The sequence below is a fragment of the Homarus americanus genome, unplaced genomic scaffold (genome assembly GCF_018991925.1).
Source record: "Homarus americanus isolate GMGI-L3 unplaced genomic scaffold, GMGI_Hamer_2.0 scaffold4060, whole genome shotgun sequence".
Classification (NCBI taxonomy): domain Eukaryota; kingdom Metazoa; phylum Arthropoda; class Malacostraca; order Decapoda; family Nephropidae; genus Homarus; species Homarus americanus.
In genome coordinates this window covers 3240505-3253845 of record NW_024746161.1, presented here as the reverse complement: position 1 = coordinate 3253845, position 13341 = coordinate 3240505, and positions in this window count along the sequence as shown.

Below are 13341 nucleotides of genomic sequence, written 5' to 3'. Positions count from 1 at the left end.
TTATATGATTACTCTCAATTTAGTTTTGATTTAGGAACTCGATAATGTACAATGCTGTAGGCGTGAGAGGTGTTGAAGAGGTGAGCAGCCGTAGTAGGCCTTGGAGGGTGGCAGGTGACCGGGGCAGACCACGAGTACCCAACGCGCTCCTCATTCCATCCCATCTTACACACGTCACATTTTCCCACAGTTCTGTCGCGTAGGAAACATTTTCTAAATGTTTGTCTGCGTCTCGAGGTGTGCGCTTAATATATATATATATATATATATATATGATAGAGATTTAGATGGTATGAATAATAATATATGACAATGTTTATTAATTAAAAATATCTGTGTCGAAATCACAACCAAACCTAACCAAACCTAACCTAACCTAACCTAACCTAACTTTACCGAACCTAAGCTAAGCTAAGCTAGGCTAAGCTAAGCTAAGCTAACCTAAAAGTTGTACCAATGAAAACAAAAAAGTTTTCTCGATCTGACAAAAAGTTCAAGTGTATTTGAAGACTTAATTGGAATGTTGTCCCTATTTACCACACACACACACACACACACACACACACACACACACGTTTCATGCCATTAATTATTCAGTAATCCCACTTTTACAACAGTTTAATGTAATAGGTAAACAAAATATTCAAGTTTCATTTGGTATTTGCTTAGCTATAAACAAAAACTTCTTGGGATTATTGCTCTCTAAATAGCGTTCATATATGACAATGTTAAAACTAAAAACTTTTAAAACAGTTGTCCATTTGTGAGTCTTTCGTTTCCCTCTATCACTTCTGCAGGGAAATAAAGGCGATGATAACCTTATTCAATCATAACTCGTAACTAAAGTCATGTTACAATTGTGATCAGAGTTGTAAAGAACAGTAAACAACCATTACAACTAAGAACCAACAACCAGCCATCAGAGTCTTTCAAGACGGTCTGTTGTGTCACCGGTCTACTGTACTCTATGCCTACATACACACTCGTACAAACATTCATACCACGTACTGTACGTACAACATATACGTATGCATGAATATATATATATATATATATATATATATATATATATATATATATAGTTATGCATGCATACATACATTATGTAATTACTAGTTATCTGTATTTACGCTAATACGAGAAAAAGCGTCTGATGATACAGATATCCTGGAAGACTTATAGACATCACATAAGTTAGTAGGTGATCAAGTATGTTTAAGACATTCTCAGCGTTTATTGACTGTCTACCACAGAACATTCTACTGGAGGTAAGATATCCTCAGCATCTTACAGGTACACACTTCGGTTGCTCTAAGGCTTGTCGGGCGTTCCATTAACTGGCAGGGGAGAGGGAGTAGTGCTGATCACACACGATAAAGAAGATGAAACATTTGATCTTATCATCAATAGACTCAGGTATTTAATTCGACATGTTGGCTATTCCCAGCATTGTATAAGACAAGGTTGGGTCCTCGACGGGGGATTTTAAAGTGGAGTTTTCGGCGTACAATAATGTTATACGTATGGAGCGGGATCCCAAGTAGAAGTTATATGTTTAAAGCGCACTACATAATCTAGAATCGCTGTTCATTTATATAAAACAGCATACAGGTAATTGACTTCAGGTAAATGAGTGTAAATAGCTCAAGTGTGTGTACTCAGAGTTATGCGAGTAGTGATGAAAGGGATATTATTCACTTTTAACAGTCGTAAAAGAAACCTGATACTACTATTACTATTACTATTATACTACTACTACTTCTACTAATAATAATTTTTTATTTATTTTTTTTAAACGTGGCCTCCAGCCTCCCCAATAATCACACCTTCGCCACCATTTTATTACCTAAATATTAAATATCCTAATACATAAGCAGCTATCCTATCTGTGTTGAATTAGTTGAGCCGCAGATCTATGCGGCATTCAGTGACTGTAGCCTCATAGTCAATATCTGCAGCAGTTGCCGGAATTGGGGCAGAAGCTCTCGTTACCCTGAGGCAGAGCAAAGCCGACCGAAGGAGAGAGAAAGATAGTCGACATCTCATCCAGGTTGTAACGTAACTTCTGGGCTGCTGTTCTGTTCGGAGATCACCTCCGCGAGTCTGGCGTAGAAACATCTTGCACTTGGTCCCATCCCACCAGAGGTTGTGAACACTAGAGGAGTGAAGCTGCCTTGATCAACGTTTTGAATTCTCTCCCCATATGCCCTTCTCTTGTCGTTCTCGTTCCTCCTATGTGCAGCATCGAGAGCTAGGTTACGGTGACATGCGGCCATGGGATCAAAAATCCTGATGGCGAAGAAAGCTTGCTGTCCCCGCGTCCAGAATCCTCAAGCACTGACGTCCACACGGGCTTCGTTAGATGTGTTTGAAGTCCTGTGTTGGAAGATCTCACCATCCAATGGAAGGAGGGTCGGTTCTACCATCACATCCCGGCAGATTTCCTCCAACATATTTGAGGTGAGGTCCCTTACCTCGTCATGCCTCATGCATATGAAGCCCCCTTTCTTGCACACCATGGCGTGATCGCCATCATAGGAAGAGCCACACATGCATTGGGAGGGCAAACCTTCTACTGGCCGACCTTACCTTAGAGCAATGGCATCTGTAAACTCTTGTTTATTAAGACTGAAACCATTTGCCCTTATCGGTAACGTAGTTAACCAGTTCGAGGCGCCCACCTCCTGCGCTATAGCTACTTTTTTTTCAAATTTTCTGGTACCTGCAGCAACAGTTGCTGAAACTTATCATTTTGGCAGTGCTGTCGATCTGTCGTAATGGACCTACGAATCTTATTTACTTCACTGGTATCCACCTCCCTTGTTGCATTCTGGGCTATTATGTGGTCCGTGAGGGCTGCCGTGAGCTTAAGTGAATTTTGATGTTCGGTGGCAGCAATCTCCTCTGGATTGGTTAGTCCCATCCCTCCCAGTCTTGGTGGAAGTGCAAGAAGTGCTCTTTCTGCTGGGGTTAAGTCAGGGTGTTTCACTAATTTAGGAATGAAATTGACACTGATAACTTCTTCCAGAGGGTGGAGGAGGGGTCCGATATCAGGGATAGTACGCATCATGTAGTTCCAACGATGCTTGACTCCATGGGTGAATGCAGCAAAGGCCGCATGTGGCTCTGTGTTAGCAATCTCAGACAGAGCTTGGATTTCACTAACCCACTCATTCACCTTTCCCGCTACGTACTCGGTCTTGAAGTCCGTAGTGCCAATTACTGCGCCTAGATGTCTTTGGCCGTCCTTAGTTATTTTGACCTCACTTCCGCCAAAAACCTCCAATGCCTGTTCATAATGTTCTGGCTTCACGATGAGGAAGGACTTGCTGGCGTTTGGGTGGTACCCTATTTGTGGACCTCGCGATGTTACTAAGTCCCACCACTTTTTGATGCCCTCCACTTTTCCTGCTCCTGTAAGGTCATCAGCATATGCCACTTGTTTGACCCCAGTTGTTTCAAATTTTATTTCTTGTTGGAGCACTGATAGGCCAATTGCATACATTGCCGTTGCATCAGGGTCCCCCTGTGTTGTTCCCTCGGTTGACTGTAAAATGGTATCACCTCTTAGAGCCTTGTTGTTTACTATGTAGAGGTCTGATGGATTCCTATACGAATTTTCAACATACATCGCAAAGCTTGGACACTTGATCTTGATGTTGTGCAGTGCAGCCTTGCTCAAATATCAATCTCATGGCGTGAATGGCAGCCTCCCCACCAGCCTGGTGGCCAGCACACACTTGTAGGTTCCCTGCTGCTGCCCTGACATCATCCTTTACCACCTCCATTATGCATTTTCCGATGATCCGCCTCAGCACTTCCCCCACCCCTATCGGTCTACATCCTGGTTTCTTTTCCAGAGGAATAAGGCGGCAAGCCATCAGGGCCTGGAGGTGATGGCAGCAAGAGGATGCAAGCTTTCTTGCAAGGGCGGCAATGGCAGTGCAGAGATCGCTTGCTACAGGGCCAAACTTGTTTGTGCTGAGGATGACTCTCCAACTGTTTGCATCCAGACCTGAAGGGCCGGCTCCTCCTCGAGTCTTCAGTGCTTTTTTCCACACCATTTCTCCTGTTATTTTCTCGAACAGGACAGCGTTTGGTGGGATATAGTCACCCTGGAACCTGATGCCTTCGTCTTCGCTTGCAGGGGGATGTTTCTCTTTCAGTACTACTACTACTACTACTACTACTACTACTACTACTACTACTACTACTACTACTACTACTACTACTACCTACATCATCTGTTCTCCTCCCATCATCCTCCCCACCCACTTTCTGCCCCACCATCCTCCCCACCCTTCCTGCTTACAAGTCCTCCCCACCATCTCCCAGCCCACCGTCCTCCCCACCCACCTCTGGCCCCACCATCCTCCCCACCCTTCTCAGCCCCACCACCTCCACCACCTCCTGGCCCACCGTCCTCCCCCATCCTCCCAGCCCCACCTCCTCCCCACCCCATCTCAGCCCCACCACCCTCCCCACCTACCTCTAGCCCCACCGTCCTCCCCACCCATCTCAGCCCCACCACCCTCCCACCCACCTCTAGCCCCGTCCTCCCCACCCATCTCCTGCCCCACCATCCTCCCCACCTCCAGCCCCACCGTCCTCCACCCACCTCCAGCCCCACCGTCCTCCCCACCCACCTCCAGCCCCACCGTCCTCCCCACCTCCACCTTCGCTACCTTATCAGCTTTATGGGTCTTTCTCAGATCATTCTCATGTCTTCTTCTCCTTCGTCTATATTATCATTTATTCTTTATCTCCTCTTTGTTTGTATCACCATACCTTTATTGCGGTCTACTTAAGTAAACCCACACTTTGTTTTTCTCTTTTCCTTCACTCTCCTTCATCCTTGCTATTCTGCTTCCTTTACCCTCCTTCATCGCTTGCTCTGCTTCTTTTCCCTCCTTCATCCTTGGCTATCTGCTTCCTTCCCCTCCTTCATCCTTAGCTATACTGCTTCCTTACTCCCTTCATCCTTGCTTACTGCTTCCTTTACCCTCCTTCATCCTTAGCTTTTCTGCTTCCTTTACCCTCCTTCATCCTTGGCTATACTGCTTCCTTTACCCTCTTTCATCCTTGGCTATACTGCTTCCTTTACCCTCCTTCATCCTTGGCTATACTGCTTCCTTTACCCTCCTTCATCCTTGGCTTCTCTTTCTTCCTCCTTCATCCTTAGCTATACTGCTTCCTTCCTCTCCTTCCATCCTTGTATACTGCTTCCTTTACCCTCCTTCATTCTTGGCTATACTGCTTCCTTTACCTCCTTCATCCTTGGCTATACTGCTTCCTTTACCCTCCTTCATCATCGCTATACTGCTTCTTACCCTCCTTCATCCTTGGCTATATTGTTCCTTTACCCTCCTTCATCCTAGGCTATACTGCTTCCTTTACTCTCCTTCATCCTTGAGCTATACTGCTTCCTTTACTCTCTCCTTCATCCTTGGCTATATTTCCTTCCCTCCTTCATCCTTGGCTATACTGCTTCTTACCCTCCTTCATTCTTGGCTATACTGCTTCCTTTACCCTCCTTCATCTAGGCTATACTGCTTCCTTCTCTCCTTCATCCTTGGCTATACTGCTTCCTTTACCTCTCTTCATTCTTGGCTATACTGCTTCCTTACCCTCCTTCATCCTTGGCTATACTGCTTCCTTTACCCCTCCTTCATCCTTGGCTATACTGCTTCCTTACCCTCCTTCATCCTTGCTTCTTGCTTCCTTTACCCTCCTTCATCTAGGCTATACTGCTTCCTTTCTCTCCTTCATCTGAGGCTATACTGTTCCTTTCTCTCCTTCATCCTTAGCTATACTGCTTCCTTTACCCTCCTTCATCCTTGGCTATACTGCCTCCTTTACCCTCCTTCATTCTTAGCTATACTGCTTCCTTCCCTCTTCATCTATTCTTCCTTCTCTCCTTCATCCTTTACTGCTTCCTTTACCTCCTTCATTCTTGGCTATACTGCTTCCTTTACCCTCCTTCATCGTCAGCTATACTACTTCCTTCCCTCCTTCATCTTGGCTGCTTCCTTTACCCTCCTTCATCCTTGGCTATACTGCTTCCTTTACCCTCTTTCATCTAGGCTATACTGCTTCCTTTACCCTCCTTCATCCTTGTTATCTGCTTCCTTTACCTCCTTCATCCTTAGCTATACTTCCTTTACCCTCTTCATCCTTAGCTGTGCTGCTTCCTTCCTCCTTCATCCTTATCTTGCTTCCTTTACCCTCCTTCATCCCTAGCTATACTGCTTCCTTTACCTCCTTCATCCTTGGCTATCTGCTTCCTTTACCCTCCTTCATCCTTAGCTATACGGCTTCACCATTTGCCCATTGCTGTGATTAAGTATGATCCCCTCACACTCTTCCCAGTTGTCCAACAGCCCTCACTCTCCCCCCACCCCTCTCCCCTCTCCCTCTATTCCTCCCCTCTACCTTCTCTCCTTCCTTCCTCATCCACCTTCCTTCCCTCTATCCCTTCTTCCCTCCCTCCTCCCCTGTCTACCTATCTTTCCTAACTCCCAACCTTCTCCACATTTACCCATTCCTCCCCCCTTCCTTCTTCCCTCTTCTTCTCACCATGTACCTATTCCTCTCTCCCTCCTTTCCTTCTCTTCTTCCTTCCCATCTCCCCATCCCTCCTCCTCATTCCCTTCCTCCCCCTTCCTCCATCTACCAACTCCTTCCTCCTCACTCCTATCACTCCCTCCCCATTTCTCCCATTTACCAATTCGTCCTCCCCTCCTCCTCCTCCTCCCTTCCTTCCTCCCCTTCTATCCATCTATCAACCTCCCCCTCCTCCTCTCCCTCCCCTTTTCATCCTTCTCCTTCTCCTTCCAGCCATCTCGTTCTTGATCAGATGTGGAGTCATTAAGAGGCTGAACCGACGCAATTGGTCAGATTTTTGTTCTGCAATTGGTTCGCCTTGATGAGATATATCGTTCGTACATATATCCCGCTCAGGGGCAACGTGGCTCGTGTTTTTTGAGGCTGACTTTGCTTTCATCACGTATAAAGTAATATCTACCACACAACAAACTGAGATGATCGTAATGTAGGTGAGGTTAGGTTAAGTTAAGTTAAATTTATCTCTTAAAACTCCGGACGAGTGGTGGTTAAGGGAAGAACTCAATACAGATATAAATTACTACTCAATAGCCATGTAGAGCGGCCATACGGGGAGGAAATAATGAATTAGCGACCAGCAATCAGTCTCTGTGTCCAGTTGATGGTCTCGGTAAATTCTGGCGTAATCCCCACAACAAAGGCGGCTGGAGCCTCCATGACGTCACCACCCCACACCTCGGGCAAAAACGACCTTCTCCTTATCTCTCTCTCTCTCTCTCTGCCAATAAATTTGTTAAACTAATCTAAGCTTTCTCAACGTTCTCCTTGTTCTCATTTAATTCATTATTTTTTTTATTTTGATTTTTTTAAGTCTTGCTCCTGAAAAATCTTCACCCTAGCTTATTTCGCCTAAATAAACTATCCTATCCTTAAATTATAATGTTAGGGTGGTTAATCTATGGGTAAATTAAGCTGGGGTGGAGATTCTTCAGGTTATCAATTGAGAAATGTAATATACTCAAGTCTTATATAGTAAAGTATTATTATATGGAGAGTTATAATGATAATTGGATATCTTACTGTTATTATCAGCTTGAGTAGTGTATAGATCTAATTAGGAAACTATATTTTTTACATTATTTTTCACATTTCTCATGGCATTATATTTAGTTTTAACACTCATTACTCACACAAACACACACACACACACACACGCGCGCGTCTGGACAAACTGAAGCTAAGGCCCATTGACTTACCAATGAAACTCTACAAGGGTTTATCCTCGTAGTTAGCTAAGCCCTCTGCTCCATCATCAATGCTTCCCTCAGCCAAGCAAGATGCCCAGCTGACTGGAAGGCCTCATATGTGTCACCAGTGCCCAAGTCAACCAGCCCAAAATCCTTAAATGAGCTACAACCCATTACCATCACCCCAATACCAGCATAATCTGTGAAAGTTTCGTGTTTGACTGGGTTTATGCTGATATTACAGGCTCCATAGATTCTTAGCAATTTGGCTTTTGAAAACTTCCTCCACCACTCACTGTCTTGTTAGCTTTCTCGACTACATATACCGCCATCTGGAAAAACGATAGACATCTGTGGCTGTCGCCTTGATTGATTTCACCAAAGCATTTGACCTTGTCGACCACAATTTAATCACCAACAAAGCTATCGACCTCGGGTTTTCGAAAAGTCTTATACCATGACTTACAGACTTCCTTAGTGACCGACTCCAAGCCGTATGCTTCCGAAGGGCTGTCTCCACTTTTCAGTCACTCACCTGTTGCGTCCTCCAAGGCACCAAGATGGGACCGCTCTGCTTCCTTATGCTTATCAATGATGCCCTAAGACAAACCTCTGCTCGCTGGAAATAGGTCAACTTCTCTACCATTGGGATCAGTGTGAACAACTCGGCTCCCGACTACACTGCCCTCCTAAATTGGGCCACCAACAACCACGTCACCATCAACCATACCAAGGCCATGGTTATTCACATCAATCTCTCCTCCGACCTTGCCCCGCCTCCCTCCATTACTTTGGGCCTCAACACACTCCAGGTTGTGGATTCCACCAATCTCCTCGGCGTCACTTTAGATAACAAACTAAAATGGCAAACACACGTTAGTACAGTTGTCAAATCTTCCGCTCACTCAAGTCCTTCGGAGTTCCTGCGCCCGAGCTCATCGGAGTTTACTCAACATTTATACTTCCCAAACTCACCTATGCCTCCCCTGCCTGGTCTTTCTCCCTAAATGCCACACAACGGAAACACCTAGAAAAGGGCATGCAAGATTATTCTCTCCCCCTCCTACTCCACATATCAAGAAGCGTTCAATACACTAACCCTCTCGGCTCTCTCTGACCATCACCACGATTCTATCTGCAAATTTGGTGAGAACCTTCTGCGCCATCCTTGACACCGGCTCCTACTACCCAAGATCCCTCGTCGGCGAATTGTTGCTCGCTCGACACCACAACCGCATCCAACCCATACGAGCACATACTGAACGCTATAAGAACAGCTCAGTCCCAACCATTATAACAATTATCAACAACTCGTAAACAACCAGTGTGTTCACTCCCAGTCAATCTTACCTTTTTGCACTGTCACTTTGTTATATTCACTGTAGTATAACTTTCTCCCCACCTAGTTATTATATATCATATTTGTATAACTTATGTTATTTGTATATTATTTGTCAATCAAGTGATCCATTCCCCAATATGTAACTGTATATTTTCAGCCTTCCTTCTGCCATGCTCTTCCAATAAACCGTTAATTATTATTATTAGTAGTAGTAGTATCTCGCACACACACACACACACCGCTACACAGGAAGGTACACCCCGGGAGCCACCTTCCTGCCTCATCATAACAATAATAATACAACACCGTCAGAACACAACACCAAAACTGACCAAAATAAAAAAAGTGTGAAAATGATTTACAACATCACTTTACCTGGTTGTCTCGTCACACCGGTCCAGTCTCTTATCAGGAGGAGATCAGGTGTTGTCGTTAGGGTGGCGTCTGTCCACTCTTTTATTTATTGCAGTTTTGTTAAAAAAAACTCCATATACAGTTACAGGTAAACCGTTAGTCTAAGGAGAGGACAGTGGGAGAGGGAGGTTGAAGGAAGGGGAGAGATAGGAAAGATCGGGGAGGATGGAAAGAGAGGTTGAAGGAAGGGAGAGAGACAGGGAGGATGGAAGGGGGGAGAAGGAGGTTGAGGGAGGGAAGAGATAGAAAGAAGGGGAGGGTCAGGGGAGGTGGAGAGAGGTAGTTGAGGAAGGGGAAGAGGGAGGTTGAGTGAAGGGAGAGAGATAGGAAGGAGAGGAGGGGCAGTGGAGAGGGGAAGGAGGAAGAATTGAGGGGGAGGTAGGAAGGAAGTGAAGTTTGGGGAGTGAGGGAGGGTTCGGAGGGAGGAAGGTTAGGTAAAACAGGAGGAAGGAAGGGTTTGAGGAAGAGGGAGGGGAAAGGATAAGGAGGGTTAGATGAAGACGGGGGGAGGTGAGGAGAGAGATAAAAGGAAGGAAGAGAGGTGGGGAGTAAGGAAAGGTTAGGGAGGAAGGAAGGGAGGTAGGGAAGGAGGAAAGGGGAGGAGGAGGGGGTTTCCCTTTCATCAGATAAGACAACAGCTTTCCATTCTTTACATATCCAGGTTCAGTATCCCCACACACACCACCTGCATGCGTCCCAGCCTGATCCTATCTGCCACACTTTATTGCGGCAGCATCTGTAATGTGGCCGCCACTCATTTGCAAGCCACATTCGTATGCCGTCTTCCTAATGCATGTCGCCATCTGGTGTATTGCTCCTGCATCACCTCACCACACAACCTACTTCCATTATCACCATCATCACTATCAGTACATATCCTACCATCATCAACATCACCACACAACCCACTACCACCATCATCACCACAAAACCCACTATCACCATCATTACTACCAGCATACAACCTACTACCACCACCACCACCACCGCTACACCTCCATAATCACCACCACCGCCACCGCCGCCGCCACCGCTATCGCCACCACCGCCGCCGCCGCCGCCTTCACCACCACCACCACCAACACCACTACCAGGTCTCAGCATCAGGGTAGACAAGAGCTGGGTTGCTGGGAGGGTGAACCCTAGTGGATACTCTCGGACAGGAAGGCGACACACAGACCTGACCACAACAACTTTAAGATATATTTTAAAATCTAAGTTGAAGGCCTTTCACATTATCCGTAACGTTAATTCTTTAAGTAGTTCTTAAGTGTTGTTTATTGCTTACATCAAATACTTGGGAACAGCAAAAAATAAATAATAGAAGGACATTGTTAGGATGGAGAGGAAAAAAAAAGAGAGGGATTGTAATCTGCCGGAGCTGTCAGTGTGTGTCATTCAGCGCGTGTTGTTCCCTTCATGAATGCATAGTTATCTAGCGTGTGTATCTGATTATTCCCTGGACTTGTCTCTTCCGGGAATATCGTAGTGGCAGAGGCTTCCAACCGATCAGGGTATGATATAACAGAACATTCCATAACCCTTGGCAAATGGTCACCGCCGACACACCAATGACAGTATTGCCTTGTCACGTATAAGGAATTTACATAAACTTTCCATCACCGATATTCAAATGTCGCTTTAAAATATTTCAGCCTCGGTACATTTCCTCACTAATTCATAACCGAAATAAAAGTGTTTCCGGGTTTGGTTAACAGTCTAGCACCAGGCTACTAAATATGTCAAAGTGTATTCAAAGAGAACAAGATAAGGATGCAAATTTGATTCTCACAATGACTTGACGTTATCTGGTTCAAATTCAAGGCTCTCATTACTATCAGAATGTTATCTGGATTCTATGAATATTCAGATGAGTCGTATGTTTCAGGGAGAGACACAAAAATAAACCCACACTATTCCCTTTTCTAAGTGACTGGTTATTGGGGGAGACAGTTATCGTGTGAGTCACCGTAGGTCTGTTGCAGCTCTGTGTTCCCCCTCTCCCCTCCTCCTGCTCTAGTAATGGTGTAGTGAAATGACCTCTTAATTATTCTAAACTTAAAATATAAATGACGAAACAACATATTCAGAAACAGCGGTAGAGTTGCAGTAGAGGCACAACGCGGTACATTTGTTACGCCACCATAACAAGTATTACTTCCGCTACAAGAGGCACCAGTGAAACGTAAGGAGGAACAGGAAACGACATTCATTAGTGTCCACAGCTTCACTTATCAGAAATTAAGAAAATGACGCCATCCAGTTTTATAACACGGTGAAAAAAAAAAACATTGTTCTTCAACAGACAACTAAATATATCAAGTTATGAGATAAAACATTTCTAACTGGGAAGATGTGCAGGGTTTTATAAGTACATTATACATATGTTACAAAGCTGAATTAATATCGATTAAATTAAATTTACTGATTTAATATACAGTACATAAATGAACGTCTCTGTAGAAGTGTACTTTTGGTGACAACTGCCACAATACAGTTGTGACATATCTGAAGTTGAAAGCCGGAAGTTGGGTGAATATATTGAAGGTAAGAACAGCTGAAGCGAAAGAGAAAATAAGCTAACTTGGCAGTAACAGGTGTTCGTTCAGAGACAACTTCTCGATGTTACTCTGGAAATATTTTGCTGTATTTAAAAGTTTCCACTCTCCTGCTCTTCATTCACGATATAAGAGTATAGGTAAAACTCCTCAGTTGTATTTATGAGTTTCCTACTGACAAGAGTATAAGATTACTTTGTATCTGTTGTCTGTTTCTCCTCAAATTCCCATTATTACCAAACACATATTAATTCATAGAGGAATGGTCAGAAATGTGGTGCATGTGTAGAGGACAAGGTAATGCACATTACCAAGGATAAATTTTTCTTAACACCAGAAGAGCGGGTATTCTTACAGACCTAGAACGACCGTGACGGACATTTTGGCCGTTTCTTAGAAAAAATAAAGTAGGCCTATTCGTTGTCTCATGAATAATGATTTAGAATCAGCATAAAAATTATTACTTTAGGACATGTAGACATTTATACACCAGTGTTTATTGCAATTATCATTTATTTTAGATTATATTTACATATGAAATTGTTGTTATGGTCACTAAAGAAAACTAGAAAAATGAGCATTTGTAAACAATTATGAGGCTCATGAAAAAATAAATGCTTCTAGGTTCTCAGTCAAACACGAATATGTAGGAGAAATTCTCTTCGACGTTCAGTACTCGACACACTTTATACAGATACAGTGTTTTACTGTACGACCTTACCGGTAAACTTGCCACACACACTGTTACTGACGTACAAGACAGATGTCCATTGTTTCATTTCCACTGCACTCTAAGACTTGCATTGACGCTTCTTGCTCTCCTGACCGACTTTCATTGTTGTCTTCGATGCCGTTGTCTTCTGCTAGAGACACTGCTGGTCATCGCTGCCGTTGTCTTCTGCTAGAGACACTGCTGGTCATCACTGCCGTTGTCTTCTGCTAGAGGCACTGCTGGTCATTGCTGCCGTTGTCTTCTGCTAGAGACACTGCTGGTCATCGCTGCCGTTGTCTTCTGCTAGAGGCACTGCTGGTCATCGCTGCCGTTGTCTTCTGCTAGAGGCACTGCTGGTCATCGCTGCCGTTGTCTTCTGCTAGAGGCACTGCTGGTCATCGCTGCCGTTGTCTTCTGCTAGAGACACTGCTGGTCATCGCTGCCGTTGTCTTCTGCTAGAGGCACTGCTGGTCATCGCTGCCGTTGTCTTCTGCTAGAGACACT